The sequence below is a fragment of the Tinamus guttatus genome, unplaced genomic scaffold, assembly GCF_059628265.1.
Source record: "Tinamus guttatus ecotype Peru unplaced genomic scaffold, ASM5962826v1 Tinamus_guttatus_pri_ptg000296l, whole genome shotgun sequence".
Classification (NCBI taxonomy): domain Eukaryota; kingdom Metazoa; phylum Chordata; class Aves; order Tinamiformes; family Tinamidae; genus Tinamus; species Tinamus guttatus.
The window spans coordinates 378,169-393,272 of record NW_028288830.1 but is presented as its reverse complement, the minus strand read 5'-3'; positions in this window follow the sequence as shown (position 1 = coordinate 393,272).

Below are 15,104 nucleotides of genomic sequence, written 5' to 3'. Positions count from 1 at the left end.
TTTTTTTTTTTTTTTTTCTGAAATCTGTAGGCTACATCATAAAGTTACTTGGAAAAATGAACAATGTGTTATTGCTCCGTGAATGCCAGTCTTAGGATCTTTGCTCTCAGAGATGACAGCAAAGCTCAGCTATGTTTAATACCCTCATTAAAGCCAGGAAAAATGCAACCTGAGTCTCTCCAGACAGGATTTCAGGCTATTTGTATAAACTGTCACTTTTGCTTATAATACTAAAAACACAAATCAGAGCAAGTTCTGCTCTAGGGTAGCAGTGAGCCCCGCTCATGCACTCACTGACATCCAAACTCAAAGTTTCTCTGAGCGTCTGAAGGGCAAACCTAAACGCTGCCAACACGCATTTGGATGCCTCTGCGAGACGGAGATGTCCAGACCTCGACCTGCCCTGAATTCCTGGGGGCAGCGTGGGGATATCTGGTGCTCCAGGACTGGCTAAATGATCTCAGGCCACAAAGCCCATTAATAAAACACCCCTATGCGGCCAAGGCAAGCCCTGAAAAGCTTGGGAATGAGAGGAAGACTGCCAGGGCAGTGCGGATGTAGCCCTGCTGTACCAACACATTGGCAAGGGCATGGAGCATGACCTGAGACCATTTTCCCCTCTCCCTAGGCATCTCCAAGCTCCTAACCCCGTCTCTCATCCCTAGTTCTTGCCCCAGGTTGTCTGTCCTCTCCTACAATTCTTCCTCTGGTGCAGAGAGATGGTCTGCAGGGGCCTAATCAGCCTAACCCAGCCACATCCTTGCTGAGCATCTGCAAGCCTAGATTTCCTAGAAGCTCATAAATTGGTAAAATGGAGGCATTTCTTCCCATCTCCTTCTGAAGCTGCCAATCATTTCCTGAGAGGAGGACGCTAGCGCTGTCCTGAAAGGACCGAGGAAAAATGAATGAGAAGCCATCCAGATTGTCCTAATTTCACTCCGAGAAAAGCCAGAATTGCTCTCACTGGTGCTTTGAGCAGCACTAAAAGCTCAGCGGGATGAGGCAGGCGCTGCCGCAAGGACGTGAGTTCAGCATCGAAGCTCCACGCTGGGGGACTGCAGGAACCTCTGCCCTTGGGCAGCTCCCGCGTGTCCCGGAGCCTCCCCTTGCGACTCCCCCCATTTCGGGCTCCTTGCTCTGTCCTCCTGGAGCAGGATGGACTGGAGATTTCTTCCTGTGCTGGCTGGATTTGCAGTGTGGCATCCCCAAGGAAGCAGCCAGCAGCCCCATGTCTTGGGAGTCGTTCCCACCAGGAACCACGTCCCCAGACCCTGGAGCGGGACACACAGCCCTCACTAACACCATTCCTCTCTCCTTCATAGAGGAGATGCTGGACTCTCTCCTTGCCCGGATGTAACCTGCAGGCTCTCAACATCTCTTCTTTCCCCTCACTGGCCTCTACTCGGTCCCAGTGGATGGGACAGACATAGCAGCAAGGATGTGGGACCAAACAAAGCTCTCCCCATCACCCTTCCACCCCCTGCAGCCCTGTCGTGGGTGACTTTGGCCTCCTCTAACTCTAGCCAAGGCTCTGCTTGGTGCTTCCAGCACCTTTTACCATGGCCATCAACTTCCATCCCTGCATTTGGCCTTGAAAAAGGTGGGAGAAGCATACAGCGAGGCAGAGGCATGTGAACACAACGTGCCCTTTCCCATGGGGATTCATCGGCCTCCTGCAGCCCCCGGGAGGAGGGATCCTGCACAGATCTGTGTTTGCTCGGGTGGCAAACGGAGGTAAATAGGAGTTTCCCTTACGACGTGTCTCAGTTGCAAAGAAGGTGATCTAATGGGAGGTAATTATGATGATTGAACCCTCAGCAATACAGCTCCCACTGTAACCTTTAGTTAGCTGCTCTGACGACTGCACAAACTGTAATTTTACATAATAAACGTGTCACCCACATCTAAAGTGGTTTCATTCTCTCACGGTTTCAGGCGCTCTCCTTGCCAAATGGCTCTTCAGCAGCTGCTCCAGGCTGGGCGCTCCTGGGCTGGAGCCAAGGGCTCCAATCCGTGCTGGGAATGGCCTCCTACCTCCCTGCTGAACCTGGGGCTTGCAGGCCTTGGGCAAGGGCCAGGGCAAGCCTGAGAGGGTTTCCTGGTGAGGATGCTGCAACTCGAGCCATGGGTGGGCGCAAAAGCTTGGGATGAGGCTCCTGGGCATCCGTGGGAGCCGACTGGATGCCATGAAGCAAATGCCAGGCCGTGCTGTGCTGGAAGCACTGGGGACTGGGAGACACGGAGGCTTTGGGCATTTCTGAAGCACAGGGAGCCTCTTGCCCTGCTTCTCCCAGTGCAGACAGCTTTCTCCACCTTCTCCTCCATCTCCAGGGCCATCCTGCCCTTGCTTTCACACACAGCCTCATCCCGCTGTTCCCACACTCTTTTTGGCTCAGGGTGCTTTGCAGCCTGGTTTTATCCCCCTGGTCCCTGCTCCCTTGAGCACCCCTTGATCTGGCAGCTGATCCATGTTCCCTGTTCTGCTCCCTGCTCAGCCCTCCTGTTTCCCTCGGCATCCTCTTCCTTCACATTCCCAGCTGGCCAGGGGCTCTCCCAGGGCACAGAGGCTCAGTCTTTCTTGGCCATAAATCTCTGTGGGACCTGGGGGAAGTCCCTCCATCCTGACCAACAACCTCAGTCTGGTCCAGCACCACTGGATCCACCTTCCCGAGCAGCAGGGAGCGGAGGCTGAGGCATTGCACAGAGGCAGTCGGAGCCTCCAGATGTTTCCTCCCGTGCAGATGCAGGGAGCATCTCTGGGATTCTCCAGCCCAAAAGACAGCTCTGCAGGCAGCCATCACCCAACAGCACTCGCCGGCAGAGCTAGCAGTGATGGCAAAGGAAGCCGGGGAGGGAAGAAATCTGGGCAGCTCTCACAGGATTTGAAATCTGCACCCTTGAGCAGGACCAGAGCAGAGATGCATCCACTGTGCGAAGAGCTCGAACCACCTGCCAGAGGAACAAGCCAAGGTGCCAAGGGACTGTGAAACACCCATCCTGCTCCTGACTGCACCAGGGAACGTCCTGCTGGGCCCCTGTGTCCCGCAGGGTGCCCAATGCTCTGCTCCCATTTTCCACTGGCACCAGAGCATTGCCTAGCCAGGTCAGGGGCACAGGGAAAATCCTGGATGGGTTTTGATGCTATCCCGGACTCTGTCTTTGCTGTTTTCATCACGCATTAGACAGCCAGACCCTACAGGCAGACCTCATCCCTCCAGTCCTTCTGCCCAGGTGCTCACCCAGGGCTGGGATGCTGCTGCTCTTTGCAGATGTGAGGTGTCCACTGAGGATTTTTCCCAGGACAATCCCCAAGCCTGTTGCCTTGGGCATCTTCAGAGATTGGTCCTGCAGCCCTGCCTGCACCAGCAGCTGCTGGCTGGGCCAGACCCGTCCCATCTGCAAGCAGGTGTAGGGCCACCTCAGAGGTGGGTGCTGGAGTTTTGCTGGCTTAATCAGGAGCCAGATTTGAGGGCTAGACTCTGCCCCGGGTGCTTTGGCTCCCAGAGTCAGGGATACTCCTCATGGACTGCCACCATAGGGATCTGCAAGGCAAAGCTTTGGAGAGGTGAGTTGTGCTGGCTGCTGCCTCCCACCCTTCTCCCGAGCATCCCCTTCAGCCCAGTGCTCTCCAGAAAGCCCCAGGCACCTGCTCTGCCTCCACCTCCTCCCTGTTCACCTTGTGCCTTCACGGACACTGGCACAGCCCCACGGTCACTCCCAGGATCAGCATGGGGCTTAGCATGAATCTGCACGAGCTGCTCATGGCTGCATTCCCGTTGCACCAGTGCATCCAGCAGGAGCAGAGGGAGAGCATGGGAAGGCCACGCTTGGGGAGCTGTCAAAATCCCCTTGCCCAGCTGAGACCCTTCAGAGGTCTCCTGCTCCCGCAGGCCTTCCCAGGCCCTTCCTGACTCCACGGCATCCCCCTCACAGGCAGCAGTGCCTGTGGTCCCTGTTGTTCTCTGCTGCTCCATCCATGGGCCCAGCTGAATTTCTATGCTTGTAGATGGTCCCAGTGTTGCAGAGCCACCAGCCGGGGGCTGGAGCACGACCTCGGGGCAAGTCAGAAGAAGGCAGAAGATCTGCTTGCTCCTCATACATCACAAGGCGAGCAGAGCCCAACTCTGCCACATCCTTTCCCTTCCAAAACCTGCTGCTTGTAGGGCAGGATGTGGTTGGGCAGATCAAGAGAGGAGCCAGCAGGAGAGACTCTTCCCATTGCATTTTTCCCATTCCTCCCACAGGGGACACATCCCCGGAGCAGGGGGCAGGCCCGGCACCGGGCGCTGGTGCCAAGGTCACATGCGTGGGTGCTGCTCCATGCGAGCACAGGACAGCCACAGCCCAAGCCCTGCCTGTGCTAAGCCCTCGGTGGCCCTGCTAGGGAGCCAGGGGACAAGAACCAGCTCCGGAGAGCAAAGACATCCGACCCCAAGCATCCGCAGAGGGAACCATCTGGAGAAAGGCCCTGAAGGCAGCAAGGAGGGGTTGATCCCTGGGGGACATCTTTGAGATCTGCCCCTCAGGGTGTCTCCGCTCCCATAGGGAAGACACGTGCAGAGCCTGCGATCAGCCTGGGCTGGCTCTGCCCGGGCTGTCCCGGCACTGGGGACCTGGGATTTCCTGGCTCGAGCGTCCTGAAACACCCCCTGGCTAAAGGGATCTGCTCTTCCCAGGGAAGAAGGTCCCAGCGGATTCCCTGGAGCCAGGAGGAGAAGGGGGATCAGAGAAGGGTTGAAATGAAGAGAGGTCTTGTGACAAGCCTGGAAGGGGCAGAGTGTCCCCAGGGACGAGAGGGGATAGGAGGGAGTGGAGCAGGGGACTGGGTACCAGGATGGGATGGAGCCAGAGGGCCCCGAGGTGCCGCCAAGGGGGTTGATCCCGCGTGGCCGAGCCCTGCATGGGAGCAGCCAGGGCTGCTCATGGGAGCTTTGCTCTGTCCCCGCGTGCCGCTTGCCCCGAGGTGCCCGTGCAGCCGCCTGCTCCCAGCAGGGACCCTCCAGAGACACCCGGAGCAGCAGCCGGCACCACAACCGCCCCTCTTGCTTGCTGCAAAGTTTCCTCCCCCAAAACCCCAGCTTGTCCCCAACCTCCCTCGGGGACAAGTGTGTTCTGCTGGCAGCAGAGGTGCCCCCGGTGGGCACCAGCCCCCTGGTGCCCATGGGCACGCTGGATGCATCGTGGTGGCCCAGAGCCTCCCCGCACCCCGACGCGGTGCTTACCCAGGCTCTGCCGGAGCTGCCGCCGGAGCGAGGAGCTGCAGCGGCAGGAACTCAGGTGTCGCCTCCGTCCGCGCTCCAGACGTTAGGGCATCTCGGAGCGAGGCACGCGGAGCCGCCCGCACAAAGCCCCGGGTGCTGCGCGCTGCCTCCCCGCACGCACCACGCGCCGTGCAGGGGGAGCGCCCCGCGCGCCGGCCTGCTCCGCTGCCCGCACATCCCAACCCTCTGCTCCTCCGCGCCGTGCCCGGCCTGCCGGGGGTACCCAGCCAGGCTGCAGCCACTTCCGGGCTGGCTCTGCCCTATGGATGCGCCATCCCGGTCCTGGGATGCCCCAGAGCCACCCCTGGCTGCCTCGGGACTTGGTTGCTGCCCACTCGAGCTGTGCGGCTCAGGGATGCCAATGCCAGGATTAGTGGCAGGGCGGCGCGTCCCTCCTCCAGCGCTGCCTGCGTGTGTCCCCCCCGCTCCCCCCGCCACCAAGGAGCCGTTTGGGGGGTGTCTGGGGCTCCCCATCCGCACAGCCCGTGGCCCCTGCACCGTGGGGGTACCTGGATCACACACCTTAGGTTTTGTCTTAAGGGTTTGCCTTAGCCAAACCCAACCGGGGGACTCCAAATCTTCGGGAAAAAAACAGTGTTCCCTATGTGTGGCTGGAAATATCATAGATATGTGTGTTAAATCCACTCGTGGGAATCCCTTTGTTTGGCAGATCCGATGCAGGGCACCCTGGGGAGCCCGCGGCCGCACTGAGCACCCATCCTGCTTTACCTCCTGTCTGACCATCTCCGCTGGGTCCAAAATGTGAGGGAGGAGAGAGGGAAGCGCTGGATGGGGCTGAAAATCGGATTCACCTGCAAGAATGCAGCCTGTGGACAAGCCTGAGCGGGAGACTCCTCTACATCCTGGAGCGGGTGTGCAGAGGGAGTCCCCAGGGCCGGGGAAACGTGGTAGACGCGGAGCAATGGGGATGCAAGATGCCAATGGACACACACGTGCGCACCAGCGCTCTGCAAAATATAGGACGAGTCCCACCGTGCCGGGCAAAGGGAACGCATTAACCCAGCGCCACCGGCACGGCCAGGAATGTGCCGCTCCGGAGGCCCCCGCTGGGCTCGGGGGGTGTTTGGAAGCGCTGGGGATGGAAGACCTGGGAACGGTGGGAGCCGCTGGCCGGCGGGAGGGATATTTATCCCGGCTGCCGGCTCGTGCGCGCGGTGACGGGAGGCTCTGCCGGCGAGGGGGAGGCTCTGCCTGCCGCTATTTTTAGCTCCTGGTGCTCTGCTTTCTCCTTGACTCTCTCCGCGCGCTGCAGCCGTCTCGGGCTTTGGCTCTCCAGGTTGGCATTGGGCGCTATTCATCTCGCCTGGCTTCCCAGGAGATGCGATGCCCCTTGGAAGGGGTTTTCCGGCTCCTGAGGGCCCTGGGGTGGGGGGTTCTTCTTTCCACTGAGTGCCCCCAAGGGATATTCTGTCCCATTTCCACCCAGGATGAGCCCTTACCCCATGGACATTGTCCTTGGGGGACACCTAGGTAAACTGAGGCACGATGGCCGTGGCGCACTCCGGGAGCTGCCGAGTGCAAGACATGGTGAATATGGAGCTCAGCCTCCCCGCTGGAGCTTGCAAAGCCCTTGGGGTCCTAAGCCCCATTGCACGCCAGCACCTGCTCCCTTCACATCCCTGCTGATGGGGGATCTGCAACCACCCCGAATGGATGGCAGTCGCATTCCCAGAGTGACTCCTGCCCCCGGCAGTAAATCCTCCTGAAGAACCAGGCAAAGAACCAGGAGGAAACGGGCTCAAGAGAGGCTAATCTCTGCCTGAAACCTCCCCGTTGCCTTCCGCCGACACTGCCGAGCCGCTTTATCACACTCATGCAGGAAGGTTGCTGAAACCCGCAGCTTGGCCGGGCTGCCTTGCCCAGCGAGATGACTCCAGGCTGTGTCAGACCCCAAGGGCTGCATGCGGCAAAGCAAAAATGCCGCATTTGCCTCTGCAGGGCCATGGGAAGGAGCGGGTTGGCTCTCCTGCATGGTGCTGCGGCGGTGAGAGCTTCCATCCATGTCCATCCATCTTCCCGTGACTGTCCATTCGTCTGTCTGTAGTGACAGGCCTTCAGCCGGCTCTCAGAACCTTGAAGGTTTCCTGGCTGTTTTGAGCTCTCAGCTCCTGTTCAAAACCATCAGCACTTTGCTATCCCACTGCTAGGCAGATCTTCCTGATGTCCAGGATCTCCCTGATTTCTTGCTGGGCACCTGGCTGACACAGAGGTTATTTCCAAGCCACTCAGGTTATTCTGAGCTGTCCCCTGGCCTTCATCAGTGCTGGTGCTAGTTCCAGATGCACGAACTGCCTTTGGGATCTGCAGGTCCTGCCCTGTCTCTGGCTGGAGACTTTCTGCGAGGCTGGACCAGGTGCGGCCATGGGGCTCTCCCTGCTTGTGGACCCGAGGGATGGAGGTGGCTCCTGGGGCAGCTTTGCAGGTGCTTCAAGCAATGTGTTCACTGCAGGGAAAACCAGTCTCACTGCAAGACCTCTGAGGCCAAGGAGGTGTCACCATCTCGCCACCTCCAGAGGGGCAATTTGTCATGTCAGGGAGGAAGGTCACAGCCAGACATGGGTCTGGAGCACCTCCTTGAGAGGAGACTGCAAGGTCAAACCAGAGAGCTACATCCTGCTTGTCCTCTTTGCTTGGCCACGTACTCAGCCCTTTGGGCCCAAGCGTTCCGCATTGCCCTTCCCTGGGAGGAATCAGGACACAACATTATGTGACACCTTCTGCCCCGGGCACCAGGGGACTGAGGTCACATGGATTTTTGTGCCTCCGAGCTGTGCAATTGAGCAGCCCCCCTGGAATACGCACGTCTCATTCCGAGGTGGTGGCAGTGAGGGAGCCACACACAAGCTCCCGTCCCCACTTTCTGCATTTCATCCTATCTGGAAATCCAATGACGTGCTGCCTGTTCCATTGCGCCAGTTGGGAATTTCCCAGCAGAAGAGGAAAATCACACTAAAAACGATCACATTTATTGCAATCCTCCCATATGAAAGGTGCAGTGGATTGCACAGCCAGATGCAGATACAACTTGGAGTCATCCTACTGCCAGTTCATCATGGGAGCTGTGGTCTCACCAGGGAAATGAGGCACTTACTTATTTAAAAGTGCCCTTTTCTGAAGGCCCAGCCATTAAAAACCTGACCTATCTCATGCAGATGTCCATTAGTTGGCATATTTCAGCACAAATGGACAAGAAAAATGCCAATTATTTCTGGTGCACACACACAAAAAAACACTAGTATCCGTGATTTTTGACTACAATTCACCTTTCCTCAATAATGACTCTCTTTCTTACTGCTTTTAATCAGGTCACTTGTGGGCAGCAGACTGGTTTGCATGGGAAGAAGGTGAGCACAAGATGTGCCAGGGTAGGGAACAAGACCTCAAAGCAACATGCGAAGGCTCAGGAAGAGCCAGGTTGTGGCGAGCTTTGGCTGCAAGATGTCAGATGAGGGCAACAAGAGATGCCTGGATAAAAGTATAAAAGAAGAAAGGTGTGTCTGAGCTAACTGAGCATAAATAAAGCATGGACAAGGTAGTCTTAATGGGTAAAAAAATGAAGGCTGTTCTTCATGCTCCAATAACTGCAAGATGCCTCAGTGGGGTGCGGGGAGCTTCTCCAGCATCTCCCAGCCAGGGCTGAGCCCAGTGCACGAAGTTTAACGAGCCAAGGAGCAAATTGCTGCAAGGAGCTGCAAGGTGATGGAGCGGGGTGGCTGCCCCCACAGCCCCAAGTGCACTAGGATGGTCACAGCCCCCTTGGGTTGCAGCCCACCCTCCAGGAAGGAGATTTGGACCGACAGGGATTTAACGGAGACGTCTGGGTTGTGGGAGCAGGTTCAGCTCGTGCCGATCCCCAGCCTGGGTGAGCGCAGGGCAGGACGAGGCAGTGGCTGCATCCCCATGCCTGGGCACCCCTGCGTTACAGCAAAGCAGCCTTTGGCCAAAAGGAGCCACCAGATGCTCCCCAGCCCCGTGGGGACCTCAGCAGGGGTCAGCCAGCCCACGCGGGACACCAAGCCGTGGTTTAGACCACAGTGCAGACCCAACCCGCATTGCTCTGGGCTCCCTCCACCCCCAGCAGCGAGCAGGATTTGCATGAAGCTCTCGCGCCCGCGTTGGGCTTTTTTTATCCCTGGCTGCTCTTACATTGACATTCTTAGCTGTGCCACTGGCTTCGGCGCCGCTCGCTAACCCCTTTTACAGGGAGCTAAATATAGTTCACGCAGCTAAGCAAAATCTGCTCAGCGGGGCCACGTGGGGCTCGCCAGGGCTGCGCAGCCTCCGACGGAGCCCGGGGAACGGACTGGATCGGGTCCCCAGGGCCATGACAGGTTGCGCCCTGCTGCATCTCGTCCATCTTCCTCTTCACCCGATCCTCCTTGTTATCACTGATGTCCCGTCCTGCTGTCCCCATCCCTGGTGGCTACCACAATGCCTGGGGTCCCCCTCCCTTCCTGCCTCGGGGAGGTTTGGCTAGCAAAACCAGTGCTGGGGACACACCAAGGTGGGTCCTCCCCGTGCAGTGAGGGACGCAGATGTCACCCCATTCATGGCACCCCCCAGACTCGCTCATGTGGTTCCATATGGAAAAGAGATGCAGGGAGCTGGTGGTGACCTGCACAGGTGTCAGCAGCAGCCCCCTCGCAGGGGACAGTAGTGGCTCCAGGACATGTTTTGCCACTATTTCTCTCTTCTCTCCTGTCAGAGAGATATTTCCGTTGGAGTCATAAACTCATTAGGAAGCCACTAATCTAATTGTCTCTATGTTGGTGCTTGTGGCTTTTTTCTTTGTTTCAAAGAGAAATTCAAGTTGCAAAAATGCTGCCTGGAGAAGTCTAATTGGTTCCCCATGGCTTGTTACCCATTTCCCCCAAAGGAATAATCTCTTAAGGCTGCAAATGAACAGGCCAGTAAAATTATTTGTGCCCAAACCAGCTACCCGAGGGCGTCCCTCCTCTCCCACCCCAGCAGCTCCCTTGCTGAGTGAACCTGCTGGGACACAGGGACGCTGTTTTCTGTGACGTGAGGCCGTCAGGGCGCATGGTGTCAGGCCGATCATGGTTCCTTGGGTGCTCTGTCTCTCTCAGGAGCTGGGCTAGGAAAATCCTCCTCCGTTAATGACTCTTTCTGGGGGACATTTGGTGCTGGTGGCAGGAGCACCGCAGGCCTCCAAGTGTCACCTTGCAGTAGGTGCCCTGCGCGATGCGTAGCAGGGGATGGACAGGTTGCAGGAGGTCTGAGCCACAAGCAAACATCCCTGCATGGTCACAGCCCATCTGGTCCTGCTGCGCTTGCTCCGTGAGCAATCCCAGCATCCATGAACATGACAGAAAACCACCCCGTTCCTGGTGACAAGTCAGCGCAGTGAGAGGCAACATCACTGACTGCAATATCTGTTTGGCCTTGCAAGCGCCAGGGCTGCATCGTCCCGCACGGCCAGCGCTGCTAGGAGGGAGCCCGGCTGACGTCTCTCTGTCCCGACGCTCCCGCTCTGGCACGGCAGGAGCTAAAAGCTCAGGCAGATGCTTCGATTATTCATGGGGCTAAAAGAAGAACCATGTCCTTCTGCTGGGTGGATCAAGGACACCTTTAGATCGCGGTCTCAGCCAGCTCCTTCCTCCCCCAGCCTCCCTGCGCCATCGTCTCCCTTGACTCTTAGTCTTGGGGAGCCAACGCAGCCCTCGGTGGAGTCCAAGCCCCCAACACACACAGACACACACACAGATTTTCTGTCCTGAAAGAGCCCCGACAGCTGCTGTGGCACTGCGGAGACTCCTTGCTGGCGCTCCAATCCATCACCCACTCTGTGTCTGCCCGTGGTGAGGAGAAAGACAAACATTATCTGCCCTAGTTTGGCAGGAAAATACAAAAGCAGCTGCAAGCCACTGTGCTCAGCCCTGTTGCTAGTGAGTCGGGTTGACTACGAGCCCATGCTAAATCGAGCTTCAAGGGCAAAGGATGGTCAGTGGATTGGAAGGGTTTTCTTGGTCTCCATCAGGCTCCTCTGTTGGGTTGGTCTCAAGGAGGTTGGGGCAGCACTGATCCATGTGCCAAGGCACCCTTTGGGTTGGCAAGGAAGAAAACATCTTACAGTTATGGGCAGCTGAAGGTGTATTTGGTTGCAGTTCATGTTAGCTGCTCAGTGCTGGGAGCTGTGCAGTGCTGAAGAACAGAAGGGTCTTGGCAAGCAAAAAAGACGAAGTGGGAGCTCAAGAAACATAGAAGATAATTGCATGTGCCTGAATATCTCTCTCTTAAAAATCACCCCCTGACGGTGGAGATCTGGGATTCGTCTATTGGTAAACAGCCCAGCTGCTCAGCCCATTCCTTTATTTCCACTCAGTTTGAATCCTGGCTTTCGTGACCCAGCACACGCAAGCTCTGTCTGTAATTAAAGGCCATGCAATCATACATTGCTAGTCTTCCTGTGCCTCTGTTTATTGCAGAAGAGCTTAGCATAAAAGTAATTCCCTGACTTGAAGGCATCCTGAGACAAAGGGGGAGGGAGATGCATCATTCTTGGACCTCTGCATTTGTCCTTTCTATCCCAGCTGGCTTCCTGCCCATTTCCCTTCTCACCTCCTTGCAGGCTGGGCAAAAGACAAAACACGGCTGAGAAGATGTGATGCTGGTGGGAAACGGGGGGACCCCCACGAGACCCAAGGCCCTAGCGGTGGGGCACATTCCTTGGGTGTCCCTGGACACAAAAGCTGGATGTTCCTGGGGCCAGGAGCAGGATCCACGCTGCCTCCAGAGAGCTGGAGGAAGGAGAACCCATGCATCAAGAGATCCTCATGGACTCATATCCCCCTGGTTATAACCACTTTGTTGTGTCCACATTTCCCTGCACTAAACAATGCTGTGCAGAAAAGGTGTCTAAAGGGTTTTAAGTAGGAGTTATTAATTACTGTAATGTAGCTTTGTCTGCGAATAGCAGCGCTCGGGCTCAGCAGGAGCCCTCCTGGCTGCACCCATGGCTAAGCTGGTATTGTCCCAGATACAGCCACATGAGATCCTTTATTTTCCACCCCACAGGCTCTAGTGGGAGGGTGTCTCTGGCAAGCCGAGCTTGGCCCTGCTCGCTGCCAAGCTGGTGCCACCCCCAACTGCGCTGGCCCTATAACCCCCTACGACGAGGACAAAATTGTGCTGGCTGGTCCCTCAAGCATCACGGGTGTGGGGGAGGAAGGAAATTACGGCAGCCCTCTCTCCTCAGGGCCCCAGGGCTCCAGAGATTGGAGAGGATACTGAGGATAGTATTGGAGAGGATACTGAGCATAGCAGAGGACTACTGAGATGGGGAAGGGACTGGAGCCTCTCTTGTGGGAAAGGCTGGGAGAGCTGGGACTGCTCAGCCTGGAAGGCAGAGGATGGAAGGGCCTGCCGAGACGCCTGTGAAGGGAGGGTGTCAAGAGGATAGGAAGGGAGGTAAGGCAAGAGGGACGAAAAGGAGGGCCCAGGAAACTACAGGATAGGTGATGCAACAACTCACGCTCAATGCTATCCCCAATCACATGGAGGAGAAGAAGGTGATCAGGAGCAGATTCATTTGGATTCACCAAATGAAAAGCACGCTTAATCCATCCCTTCTATGACGGGATCACTGGCTGGTAGATGAGGGGAGAGCAGTGAATGTTTTCCCCCTTGACTTCAGCAAGACTTTTTTGTCTCCTATATCCTCCTCATAGGCCAGCTCAGAAGTGTGCGTTAGATGAGTCAACATGGAGGTGGATTGAGAACTGGCTGAATGGCAGAGCTCAAGGGCTTGTGACCGGTGCTGTAAAGCCTTGTTGGAAGCCTGTAGGAAGCAGTGTGGCCCTGGGGACAGGACTGGGGCCAGTCCTGCTCAAGGTCCATTCGGCTGTTGCTCGCTGGGCAGCCATGCTTCCCTGGAGCTGCTCCCAAAAGCCCAGTGCCAGCCTGGCCAGCAAACCAAGCCCTGGAAAGAAGCCCGAGGCCGGTGGTTGAGGTGGAGGCACAAAAGCAGGTCGCCTTGGGGGACGTGCCCCCATCTTCCCCCTTCCCCATGGACCATATGAGAAGCCAGAGCAATAAAGATATAAAAGACGTGCACAACCCAACGCAGGGCTCTGCATCCATCCTCACTCCTTCCCTGCTGGCACCTCTCATCGTGGCACTGCCACCTGGTGGCACTATCAACAGGGACCTGAGGGGACCAAGCCAAGCTTGAGGGAGCTCCGGAACCTCCCGGGCACTGAACAGCCCTGGTCTCCCTGCCCTCTCCCTGGCACAGGCAGGAACTCTGCTCCCTGCGCAGCGGCGGGATTCATCTCCCTGCGAGCATGGACAGAGGAAGAAGGACCACGCGGACAAATCGCTGTCTGGTCAATTCACCCTCATGCTGCTTTGCCTCGGTTGCACAGGGCACTGCCGGAGCTGCCCCACTACTGTGATAGGGTCTGATTATAGCATTTGCTCCACATCTGCTTGGGCCACCAGAGTGGCATCCAAGAGGGGACCTCCTGCCAGCCCTCGCAGGGCTCTGCATGAGCCCAGTTTGCCGCTGGGCCACCTCCACCGCCGGGCAAAGCGCTGGTGGGAGCTCCCGTGTGGAGGTAGCAGCTTCTGGAGGAGAGCCGCGGCATCTGGGTGGGGGAGGCAACGAGCACAGAGCACTTCTAGCTCACTCGATCTAGTGTCCCCCCCTAGCAAACGTCCAGGGTGGCCATTCAGGACGCGCAACCCAGAAGTGACCTCCTGGGATCTGCTGAGCCGTGGTAGAGACCTCCCAAGAGAAAGGCCATGGTGACACCAGTGAGCAATTTGTGGGTGCTGACCTCTTCTACTGAAGCACCATGCCCAGCGGGCAACTTTGAGGAGCCCATTGGAACTCTTCTTTGATTTGTGCCAGTCTGAGGCTGAGCAGACGGGCTTTTCCGAAGCCCCTGGAGCAAGGGAAATGCAGTGGCCTCCTCTGCCTCAAGGACACGGCAGAGCTGCACATCCATGTTCACTGGTGCAGTAGTGTGTCCACCCCACATGCTGAAGACCTGGCTGCCAGCAGTTGCTCCCTACGTACCCTTTCAACCTCCTGACCTCCTGGCCACCAGCATCCCCTGGCCACCCATGCCACTTGCAGCATCTCCTGCTCTCTGTGGCCAACTTCCTGCAGGAAGAAGGTCCTTGCAGAGCTGCCCAGCCTGTCCTGGATGCCACAGCACCATGACGGGAAGTCACCAAGAACCATCTCCTGCAGGAGTTTGCTCTGATCACAAACTGCTTTTGCCAGGTTCCCAGTGAGGACAGAAGGTGTCCCAGGCATCAAAACACAGCAAATCATACACACACATGTGGGTGTCCTCCAGAAAACTTGAAACAGAATCTGAAACTCTTATCAGTCATGAAGCTTTGGGACCAACTTTCACGTGACAGCAGCTCTGGATGTATGGCAGGCTGTTCCCTTTCAAGGCTGGAAGATGACCACGGCAGGAAGAGGAAGACAGGGAGACACTGAGGGTGAGGACGTCTTACAGGGGATCGATTTTCAACATGAAGGTTGAAACCTCATCTGCATCGGCAGCAGGGACAGCAGCAGTAACTCCTTCAGCTTGTGACAACCTAACTCAAAGATGGACTGAGAGCATCTGAGCTGAGCATGGCTGCTCTCCCTCACTGTCCCTGTTCCTTGCGGCACGGGGTAGCTGGCACACGGTGTTTCTGGGTTGTGAGGGCCACCACCAACTCCATATCCAACCTGGCATCTGATTGAAGTCAACTCACAGTCCACGGACCTAGAAGATCCCTTGTGCGGCCGGGATGCAGGAACAGCTCTCAGTTTTCAGCCATGTCACAGGAGAGCAA